The sequence below is a fragment of the Peromyscus eremicus genome, chromosome 11, assembly GCF_949786415.1.
Source record: "Peromyscus eremicus chromosome 11, PerEre_H2_v1, whole genome shotgun sequence".
Lineage (NCBI taxonomy): Eukaryota > Metazoa > Chordata > Mammalia > Rodentia > Cricetidae > Peromyscus > Peromyscus eremicus.
In genome coordinates this window covers 53,356,536-53,368,329 of record NC_081427.1, presented here as the reverse complement: position 1 = coordinate 53,368,329, position 11,794 = coordinate 53,356,536, and the positions used below count along the sequence as shown (strand labels likewise).

The following is an 11,794-nucleotide window of genomic DNA, read 5'->3' as shown; positions in this document are numbered from 1 at the left end:
TCAGACTGTTGAGGCAAAATGGCCACCTCATTCAAAGTGCACCGGAGTGTTTCTCAAGGGGAAACAGCCCTATCTGCTGTGGAGCTGAGGAGCCATCCAGTCCTGACTGTCTGCTGGCCTCTGGTTTCTTCTGACATCCTTCCCTGGCCAGCACAGCTGCTCTGTGTGCCTGAGGTTTGCATCTATTGCTTCAAGAATCACTTTCCATGTTTGTTTGTGTTTTCCTTATCTAAATTCCAAAGTCCTGAGAAGGGACTCACTGCATCTGAGGAGGTGCCCCATCTGGACCACATCTGGACCGCAGCTGATTCCGTGTGGTCAGAAGTAATGGTCAGTAGCATAGCTTGTTAGGGGAGGTGGGGGGGGGGTGGACGGAGGGAGAGGGGGGCAGGAAGAGGGAAGAGATCCTGAATCAAGCAGAAGAGCTAGGGAGTTCCATAGTTTTCTACTGTAGGGCAAGCACTGACCTACCCAGCCATCTCCCCTGGAGAAGAACCTCTCCAGGTCAGTGTTTCCGAGATATTTTTATGGTTGGTCTTCCTTCCTTCCTTCCTTCCTTCCTTCCTTCCTTCCTTCCTTCCTTCCTTCCTTCTTCCTACCTCCATCCCTCCCTCCTTTCTTCCTGTTTTGGTTTTTGTTTTTTCAAAACAGGGTTTCTCTGTGGTACTCACGTTGTAGACCAGGCTGGCCTTGAACTCAGAGATCCACCTGCCTCTGCCTCATGAGTGCTGAGACTAAATGTATGTGCCACCATGTCCAGTGAGTGGTTTTTCTGAAGACAGGGTCTCACTGTGCAGCTCTGGCAAAGTAGCTCAGGCTGGATTTAAACCTGTGGGAATCCTTTCTGCTTCAGTCTCCCTGGTCCTGGTATTACTCATAAACCACACTCAGCATGAAACTTAAGTGGAAGACATCATTAGATGTTTAGGGAAAGAAAAAAAATCTCATAATGCCAGCATCATATTTGGGTAAGAGCAATACTTGAAGGTTTACCAGAGTTTACTCTATAATTTAGACGTAAAAACAGTTTATTGATAATGATTTTATAAATTACTATCAAATTATTTCTCTTGAATTGCAGCTAGAAGGCATCTTAAGTCTACGCAGACCCTTCATTTTATAGCAGGAGACCCAAAGTGTTAATAACGGAAGCAGTGTCCAACTGGATTAGAGTCCAAGTATTTATTTATTTTATTTTCTTTGTGTAGCCTTGGCTGTCCTGAAATTCACTCTGTGGAACTCACAGAGATCCACCTGCCTCTGCTTCCCTAGAGCTAAGATTAAAGGCATGGTCACCACCCAGCTAAGTGTTATTTATCTTCATCTCCTTACTCATTTGGAAATACTTTGTCTTTTGCTTTAAAAGAAGTTAAAGAGGCTGGGCGGTGGTGGCGCACACCTTCAAGCAGATCTCTGTGAGTTCGAGGCCAGCCTGGTCTCCAAAGCGAGTTCCAGGAAAAGCGCAAAGCTGCACAGAGAAACCCTGTCTCAAAAAACAACAACAACAAAACAAAACAAAAAAAGGAAAACTGAGAGAGTCTAAAATTAAGACTTGACATTGTAAGGGGTGGCGCAAGTCTAGCAAACATGTCCCTTTAAAAGAGGAACAAGGCAAAAGTGCTCTTTGTCACCCTTATTGTCCAGTTTAATGTCAATTGTGGTTTTACTATCACAGTATGACTTCCAAAAAAAAAAAAAAAAAAAGAGAGAGAGAGAGAGAGAGAGAGAGAAGTATTGGCAAAAAGGAAAACAAAAGTGTGACTCAAAGGAACATAAAATGCAAATTAAGCATCCCTCATTCTGCAAAATGGTCAGATACAGAAAGCATCCAGTAAGATTCGAAAATACACGATACTCAAAACACCTGCAGTTTTCCCTAAATGTTCCGTTAGTAGTTGTTATGGAATAATTTTTCTGTCCACTGTGAAGATATGTCTTTGCCAAGGCACCTTCTGATTGGTTTAATAAAAGAGCTGACTGGCCGGTAGCTAGGTTGGAGGTACAGGTGGGACAGCCAGAAAGAGAATTCTGGGAAGAAGAAGGGCCAAGTCTGAGGAGTTGCCAGGAGACACAGAAGGAGCAAGACATGCTGCAGGACAGGTAAAGCCAGGAGCTATGTGGCAATACATGGAATAATAGAAATAGGTTAATTTAAGTTGTAAGAGTTAGTTAGTAACAAGCCTGAGCTATTGGCTGAGCATTTATAATTAATATTAAGTCTGAGTGATTATTTGGGAGAGGCTGCCAAGACACAGAGAAACTCTGTCTACCAGTAATAATGACCTAGTTAGAATAACTTGAAAGTTCTTACAAACTATTAAAATATCAATGAAAGAAAGTTTTAAAAACAAGTGACAGCCGGGCGGTGGTGGTGCACACCTTTAATCCCAGCACTTGGGAGGCAGAGCCAGGTGGATCTTTGTGAGTTCAAGGCCAGTCTGGTCTACAAAGTGAGATCCAGGACAGGCACCAAAACAACACAGAGAAACTCTGTCTCGAAAAAAACCAAAAACCAAAAACAAACAAACAAAAAAAAGTGACTGCAGAGACATTATAGTAAAAATAATAGTAAAGATGCTTCTCAAATTAATAGGTAGATGTAACATATACCTATCAAAAAGCAGAGAATACTTTATAGAATTTGATAAAATGATTCTAAAAATGTTTGGCTAAGTAATTGAACAGTATTATCAAAAAAACAAAAATTATTCTTGCTAGGTATTAAGGCTTTAAAGGAAATAAGGTGAAATGGTATTAAAGTAATAAAAATGAATAATTGCATGGATTTCAAGTATGGTGAGCTCAGCTGAACTGAATAATCAGGAACTGTCACTCAAGAGCTAGCAAGACACTAGGTTCAGGCTCAGTATGGCAGCCACATGGCTGTAATCCCAGCATTGGGAGGCTGAGGCATAAGGGTTCCGAATTTAAGGCCTGTTTAGGCAACATAAATTCCTAGGCTAGTCTCTATTCTACAAATAACCCTGGCACAAAAGAAAAGAACAACAAAATCCCCAGAACAAAAAAAGCAGGTGTCACTGTGGACAAGAGCAGTCTGTAAGAGGCTGCCCAACAGGACTTGGCTCGTTTTTTTAGAATTTTGCATTAAGTCATTTAAAGTTGCCAGCTGTTTTCTTCTTTTCTTTCAACTGCTGAAACGAGACAGTCAACAGTCCACTTATGCCCTCAGGGCCCTTTGAATGATAAACTAGAGCCAGGGGCAACAGACGCCCAGTCAGAAAAGCAGTCAGCACACTCATTCTAAAGGTGGTTCCCAAAAGATGTACTAACATTGTCAGAATATTACCACACTTCTGTCTCTGGACCTGCATTCAAATAAACAGGATATTTATTTATTTAGAGTCAGGGTCTTACTATGTAGGCCTGGCTGTCCTGGAACTCGCTATACCAGGCTGGCCTTGAACTCACAGAGATCTACCTGCCTCTCTCTGCTGAGTGCTGGGATTAAAGTCATGAGCTCCTCACCCTGACCCCCATCCAGGCCTCTTTTCTTTTTACAGCAGGGAAGCCATCAAATGATCTTTGGAGAAGAATGTCTTTGTTTTGAGGAAATCACCAGAATGGACCTTTTAAATTACCCAGGTGTTCAGTAAATATCTCCTTGTTGCTTTTGGAGAAAATTGAAGTCTCTGGTAGGCTGACAATTTTGGCTTAGACGTGTAAATTGGGTTTATTGGCTGGTGTTTTGTTGTTGTTGTTATTGTTTGTTTTTTTGCTTTGTTGTTACTGTTTTCAGGATCAGAGCGAATAGTATATATCCCCGGAATGTGGATTTAGGCCCAAACTTTCCTTCCAGAGTAGCTGATTTATGGACAAAAGAGATAAGGGAGGGGAGGAGGAAAAAGGAAAGGAGGGGAAGGAGAAGGAGAGGGCAGAGGAAGGGAGGGAGAGAGACTGAAATATGGTTGTAGAGATCTTACCCTTGTCCAGAAATAAGATGTATAAAGTGAATTCAGTTGGGGCTGGGCTGTTAGGACACTTCGTGGATGGGACCATGGTATAGTTCACATGATTTTATTTAAGACATAGTAACTCAGACCTGGAAAATATACTGTTAATGCATCATCATTGACTTGTCTGAGCCATGATGGGATTTTTCCTGCCAATTTCATCTTTATAATTGTCTGCTGAGGTGAGACATGAAGCATGGAGGGTCTCCTTCTGTCTGTCTGTCTGTCTGTATAACTGATTCCTCTCTTACCACAGTTCTTAGGGCCAGTGCTCTAGAGTGTGGAGCAGTCTGGAGATTTCTGATGCTTGGGGGTAAACTGGCCACTGCAGATTGGGTGTTCCAACAGTTGCTGGCATCCATATCATATTTGTTCTTTCATACTCAAATCTGCTGAGCATGGTGGTAGCGCACACCTTTGATCCCAGCACTCAGGGGGCAGAGGCAAGTTGATCTCTGTGAGTTTGAGGCCAGTCTGGTCTACATAGTGAGTTCCAGGACAGCCAGCGTTACACAGTGAAACACTTTTTCAAAACCAAACAACAATAACAAAAATCACACCCCAAATCTGCAGCACATTTTTGTCAATTGATCAACCAATCAATCACTTTTTGTGGTTCTGGGGATCAAACCCAGTTCCTTACACATGTTAGGTAAGCACTCTACCATTAACTATAGCTCAAGCTCTTAGCTGCTTTATTCCTGCATTAGTTGCAGTTTGAGACTTAAGGAAAAGCTTGAAGTCCAGACTTGGGAGAAAAACTCATAGGGCAGAATGACATTCTGGAAAAGCAGTTACCAGATGACAAGAGTAGCCCTCTGGACTCAGTGACAACACAAAGGACCAAATCAGCGGGATGAGTAATGGGCACGTGGGAGGCCAATGGCATGGGAAAGCGGGCTTTAAGAGGCCATAGCATGCAGGTGTGTGGTTTTCCTAACTCGGCTGTTAAAGGAAAAGGATCTTAGTGTGTCACCCTGTGGCTCTGTGGCCTGCGGAACACCATCTACTTGTCCCTTCGTTATTCACCCCACAACTGTTTTTTTGGCTGTTGATTCCATGCTGGAGCTGGGCTAGCTGCGCAGGCCCAAGAATGATGAAGTCTACCTTAAGGACAAAACTACAGGAAGTAAAACACTAACAAACCCAGTGATTAGGAAAAATAGAGGAGAGGAAACAGTGGAGGGGGGGGGATAGAAAATGGAAATGTGCTTCTACAAAGTGAAGAACAATAGAAGAATAAAGGAGAGAAAACAAGAGATGAGGGGAACTCCTTGAAGGAAACCCGAAACACGAAGTAACGGCATTTTGAATTTGTTAGACTTTAGAGAAGCAAAAGCCTGAGACCAACGACAAGGGAAGAAAAGGGCATCGCCAGCAGGTAAGGAAAGCGTAACTGTAAGAGTTCTTTCCGTAGCAGTGAAATAAATCCACACTGAAGGAGCAGCAGAGCGATGTCTCACAGTTAATGCGTTTAAGGGTATGTCATAGAATTATGAGGAAGCCATGGAAAAACTGGCCACTGTCAATATAAATTGATGCAATATAGTAATTTAAAAAGTGACTTAGGGGGACTGGAGAGATGGCTCAGTGGTTAAGAGCACTGGCTGCTCTTCCAGAGGTCCTGGGTTCAATTCCCAGCACCCACATGGCAGCTCACACCTCCAAGATCTGACACCCTCACACAGACATACGTGCAGACAAAATACCAATGCACATAAAATAAAAATAAACAAAAAAAAGTGACTTAGCATTAAAAAAATCAAGACCATGATAGTAGAAATGTCGTATTGCAACTAAGAATAACTCAAATTCCAGCCTCAGTGCCACAGCAGTTACTGTCTAGGGTGCTTTCTCTGCCAGGCACCTTTTCCTTTGGAGAGGTTTAGGTATTGGTCCCAGGGCTTGAACTCATGGTCTTACATGTACCAGGCTAGTCACTACCTCTGAACTATCTCCCCAGCACTCTTTTCATATTTTTTTGAGACAGTCTTACTAAGCTGCCCAGGCTGGACTTGAACTCACTCCCCAGCTGAGGCAGACCTTGAACTAGTGATCTTCTTGTTTCAGCCCCCTGAGTATCTGGGGTGATAGTCCTACACCCCTCAGCCCAATGTTATCTTTTTCAGTACGTGAACATATGTACGTATGAAATGGCTTCACCATCACGGCAGGCATGTGAAGTAGAATGTTCATTATCCCATTTTACCCAAGAAGAAACTGAGGTGCACAAAGGTTGAATAATTATTTTAAATCACATGGCTGGTCAAGGAAAGAGCTGGAATCAGAAGCTTCTGGATTTATTATTACTGTGTGGAGTCGCTTCTGTAGAAGCAAAGACTCTGTAAAAATTCTGGCAGCATCAGCATTTACACGGTAAAAAGAAAGCACCTAGGGACCACATAGTACAAAATGGTTAAATGGGTTATGATTTGTTCCATCCATAAAAGTTGTTCATCCACGTTGGGTTAATTTTTCCTTCCCCTGGCTGCCAGATGATGGGTCACACATTCCTCAGAAGTGTTACCTGTCCTTTTGAGTCTTCTCTATGTTCCTATGTTTTAGAGTCATTTATGAGTGATGTGAGGTCCTGTCCCAAGTGGGCAGGTCACTTGTTCTGCCACAGTGGCCTGTGGCTTCACATAGTGTGTCACTGCTGCGGGTTGCTGGAAAGAAAGGTCTTTAGGAGTGTAAATGACTGTCTTTCCTAGACACTTCTTTGACATCGTATTTCCACTCTTATCTGTTACCAAGCGTATTTCTTACAAAGGACTGTGGAGATTTAAGTAGATTTCTTGCTATTTGTGTATCTAAGATCTTGTGTCGTAAATATTAAGAAAGAAGTATCAAGAATTGCAAGTAATTTTTATGCAGAAGCAAAATTGAAATAAGGGAAGAAAGCCATGTAAATGTTGTGGCTTGGCATAAAATTTCTCCATATCTTTTCCTATAAATTACAAAAATGGTACATCCCATTTATAGATGTCTATCGTGTGCCAGGAACTATGGCAAACTTGCTAGGTAATTTACTGCTCTTAATCCTGTGTATACCTGTAAAGTCTGTATTATTTACTATCGTCATTTCACAGGTGAGAACATAAAAGCTTGGAGAAGTTGAACAATTTGCCTCAGGTCACACAGTTTGCCCGTTGAGGATCCCAGACTTAACCCAGATCTGTCTGAGTCTAAAGGTCAAGCTGTCAGTCATAAACACACTACTTCCTCCTGTCCTTTCCCCTGAGTAAAGTCCGAGTTACTTTTTCTCATGTTTAGTCTATGACGAAGTTCCAGCTCTGGCTACAAAGAGCATCGCAGACAGTTGCCTTGGAAATGAGTTATTATCATAAATTAAAGCTAGGCGTGGCTTACCGTGTCGGATATGGAGTTCTTAGAAGGGAAACCTGCCATGCTGATAAAATAAGGAAGAAAAACAGTAAGAGAATATGTAAGTAGAAAATAGAACATCTCTTCAACAAATTTACATTCATGTTTCACAAATATCATTCTGGAAAAGGAATGCTGTATACAGGAAAGAATGAAACTTTGAAAGTTGCTTAAATACCTTCCTTGTTCAATTGCAAATCTTCCGGAAGTATCTGACTTTTCCTTTTTCTATTGGTTTAATCATGCAAAACACAACCTTACATGTAAGTCAATCATTCACACACTGAAGACTACTCAAGGCAGACCTGGGTCCCCAGTGGTAAATTCTGCTGTATGTCAAGCTCTGTCATGAGTAGCTTCCAATCCTTCACTTCTCTCCCCCTCCTCTTTTTTGAGACAGGGTCTCACTCTGTAGCTGAGAACAACCTCAGGTTCGGGGTCCTCCTCTCTGGGCCTACAGAGTGCTGGGCTTACAGCTACGAACGACCACATGCAGCTTTGGTCTCCTTGAACTTGAGAATTAAAAAGTTTCTTGCAAACATATAGGATTATAGAAGCTATGGTAACAAGGAGCCACCACAACTGGTTCGAGTCCTGTTCTACAAACCGCTCACTTCTGTAAACAGCGTCATAGGGCAACCTCGCTGTAGCTTTCTCACTTCGGAAAGGCAACCAGAAAGGAACAGACACACTCCAGTAAGCGTGCCTGTGAGTGTTACCTAACCAACAGCGGTTTCACATGAGCAGCCATACTTCAATTGATGACGCCAATCTACTTAAAATTATGAGAGGCAACTGATTCCCAGATCCTATACTTCCTCAGAATGCGAGTACGACCAGCCATTTGTTCTGCTTGGGAGGATTGTGTCAACTCACATCTCTTACAGTAATAAGCTTTGTTTTTTTGTTTCAGATATTAAATAATGGTCTCTTGTCTTTTGACAGTTTTGGAGGGTTTTTTTCAAGATTGTTTGGAATACTCCTCAGTTGATAGTATTGCGGGTGACCATGAGGTCAGCAGCAGCACTTGCTGGACACCTTGTACCCAAATCCTGCTTATTACTCTTCAGGGGTACTGCCAAGTGATCTAGGCCTGCTCAGACTCTGCTATCTGCTGAGTTCTTACTGCAGATTCATTTTGTTATTCTAAGATTTGTAGACAAATAGGCTTTTGTTTAGATTTAGGTTTTGTAGAAAGCAATTAGACTTTTTTGGGCTAATGATGCACCATACGGTAAATAATTAGACCGAGGTCTTTGTGCAATAAGATAAGTAGACCTTTCAGTTTGGAGGTGAGCCACTTAGCGTTTTTAGATGATTAACCTAATTCCTCTCCTGCTTGTGGTCTCCGTTTTGATCCTGTCTGTTCCCACACAGTCTTCCTTGTTCTTGGTTGTTTATTTTTGTGGCGTGTATAGGGAGTGCTCTCTAAGGAATATGTGGACATGTGGGCCTCATGACTTTCCAAGGCAAATAAGCAAGCCTTGGGGGCTGATGCTGGAAGTCTGTTAGACCAGTGATCAATTGTTAAGGAAGGGGAGGGGACTTGGTCTGGGACCAAGCACAAAACCTTCGATGATGGCTTCTTGTTATCTGATAATTTGGGAAGGCAGCTCACTTTGCTTTACACATCTCCGGAGTCAAGTATTATCAGGTTGAAATCTGTGTGGTTCCCTCACTCTCTAGCTGGTTGGGGTTCATCATTCACCTAAACCTCATGCTGTAAACTGACCACAACACCCTCTTTTCCGTATGGGTTACAGGTTTGCTCATATCTACACGTCTCTTCCTGAAAGGGCCTCTGTTCCCCTTAGGATGTACTATAGTCCAAGGCTTCAGCTGTAGCTCAGTGGTAGAGCACTTGTCTTGAACATATTATGTCTTACATTCAAGCCCTATTATTGCTAGAAAAAGAGATGCACTGTAATTTAAAAAGGTAACAGTACACAGCAGAAGAAAAAAATTTGATTTGGACTAATAATACATCTGACATGTATGAATATCTGAATTAATATCTTTAAGGGGAAGACTAATGAATAAATAACAAACAGGAGGAAAAACACCAGTAAAAAGTCACCTTCTTTAGTGGTGTGCTAAGGTCTCAGGAAATCATTCTAATACCAAGAGAATCTCTCCAAGACTTCTCGAGCTTTGGAAGCCTCTCTTGTCATTCTTTGAAGAACAACATTTTTTCCCTTTTTCTACTCAGCTTTATCTGGCCTTCTAAGTCAGCTTTGCCTTCTCTGGGTAATGACAATTATATTGCATTTTTTTTTTGGTTACAGGACAGATTAAAAATTTTTATCTAGCTACATAATGGCTATAATTAAAAACGTTCATAAATGAGGGGGGCTAGAGAGAAGGCTCAGTGATTAAGAGCACCTGCTGCTTTTGCAGTGGGTCCCAGCACCCACATTAGATGGCTTACTATGGTATATAACTCCAGTTCCAGGGATTATGATGTCTTCTCTGGCCTCTGCAGGCACACACACACACACATAGTGCACACACACACACACACACACACACACACACACACACAATAAATAAATAAATAAATAAATAAATAAATAAATAAATTTCCCCAAGTGTTTAGAACTCAAGAAGACAATTGTTACATAATTGATATTTTGTTATCTACTTGGTTTCCTTTTCTTTAAAAATTTATTTATGCTCACATAGGAGATGGGATATGTATCCTCTAGAAATTGGGGATCTGTAGACATAGATGTAGATGCTGTGGATACAAGGATCATAGAAAGAGTGAGTGTTCTTCATTAGTGAAGGGACAGAAGGACAATTGTGTGCAATCTGTCCATCGAGGCTGCTCAGACAGATGGATCCCTAGAGGTCCCTTCCTCTGAACTAGCAGAGGGACCAAGGCAGCTTTGCTTTGGCTGGGTCAGCAGCTGTATCTACCACTAATCTCTTTACTATGCAACATCATATTCCACGGGGGAAAAGCTTAAAGTCCTTTGAAGAACAACTAACACTTCCCAATAAAAACAAAAAGGAAAAAAATTATCTTGAAATAAAAATGACGGGCTGTGGCAGATGCAAAAGAATGAAAGACACATTTCATACTGCACAGTGAACCTCAGAAGACTCAAGGAAAAATATGATTCATTTACTCCTGTTTATTAGAAGCCCTCAAATAAGGAGCATTGGCAAAACTCCCAAGTCCTTCCTCAGTTCTTATCTTGTAGTTGATAGACCCCTTGATTGAAAGAATAGCCATTTCTTCTCTGTAATACAGCATCTACGAATTTAATATGTAGGGTTTACTTTACAAACTGCCAGACAAAATATCCTGCCAAAGGATTACTTTAAATCCCAGAGAGCTGAACGTGTTGATGTTCTCTGTAATTCAAGCATTGGGAAACTGGGTCAGGGGATCGTAAATTTGAGACCAACCTGTGTTGCATAGTGAAACCCTGTCTCAAAAAATTTTTTTCTAAAAAATTACTTAACTGCAATGATATGGTGAATAATATGCCTATACTGTGCAAGATTCAGATTGCACAGATACGGTCAGCTTAATTTCAGCCAAGCCCTTAAAAATCTTCATGAAAGCTGTAGAGATGGCTCAGTGGGCAAAGGCACTTGCCACCAAGCCTCATGACCTGGGTTCGAGCCCTGAGAGCCGTGTGATGGAAGGAGAGAATCAACTCCTGCAAGTTGTCCTCTGATCTCCACGCCCACATTGTGACATGCATAATCTATTTATGACATGTGGGTACCCTCATACACACACACACACACACACACACACACACACACACACACACACACACAAAGTAAATTTGAAAGTTTCCTGTCTTCTACCATGTATAAAAATAACTCAAAATGGATTATAGACCTTGAAGTAAGTCCTAAAACCATAACTTCTAGAAGAAAAATATGGGGGAAATTTCCAAATGTTGGACTTGACAATAATTTCTTGAACATGACATTAAAAATACAGATAATTAATGCAAAAAGAGATAAATTGGACTATATCAGACTTAGAAAATGGATATCATACTTACCTGGCAGGGGAGATACCATGATCAAGCAGGTGGTTTTCCTGGGCGAGGCTCACCCATTGCACTTGGGGTGTGTTGACCCCTATGATTTCCCCAAATGCGGGAAACTCGACTGCATAATTTGTGGTAGTGGGGGACTGCGTTCACGCTCTCCCCTGTAAAAAAAAGAGAGAAAATGAATATCAAAAGACATAACAGAGCTAGAGAAATTCAAGAAAACATTTATGCATCGTATCTCTGATAAGAGATATATAGATTATGTAATAATATATGAAGAGCTCACATGACTCAACAGTGAAAAACTCTACATGGGCAAAGACTTGAGTGGACATTTCTACTGAGGTATATACAGGTGGATAGCAAACATGAGAAGATGTGGAACATTACTAACAGAAATATGACTCAAACCACAGC

General features: G+C 41.5%; 1 non-coding gene across 1 annotated transcript; it reads left to right on the top strand.

The window, feature by feature from the left end:
* The first annotated feature begins 11,375 nt into the window (after positions 1-11,375).
* Positions 11,376-11,538, top strand: LOC131922059 (U1 spliceosomal RNA). Its single transcript, XR_009382178.1, has one exon. It is a non-coding gene; the product is annotated as a U1 spliceosomal RNA (small nuclear RNA).
* The last annotated feature ends 256 nt before the right edge of the window (positions 11,539-11,794 follow it).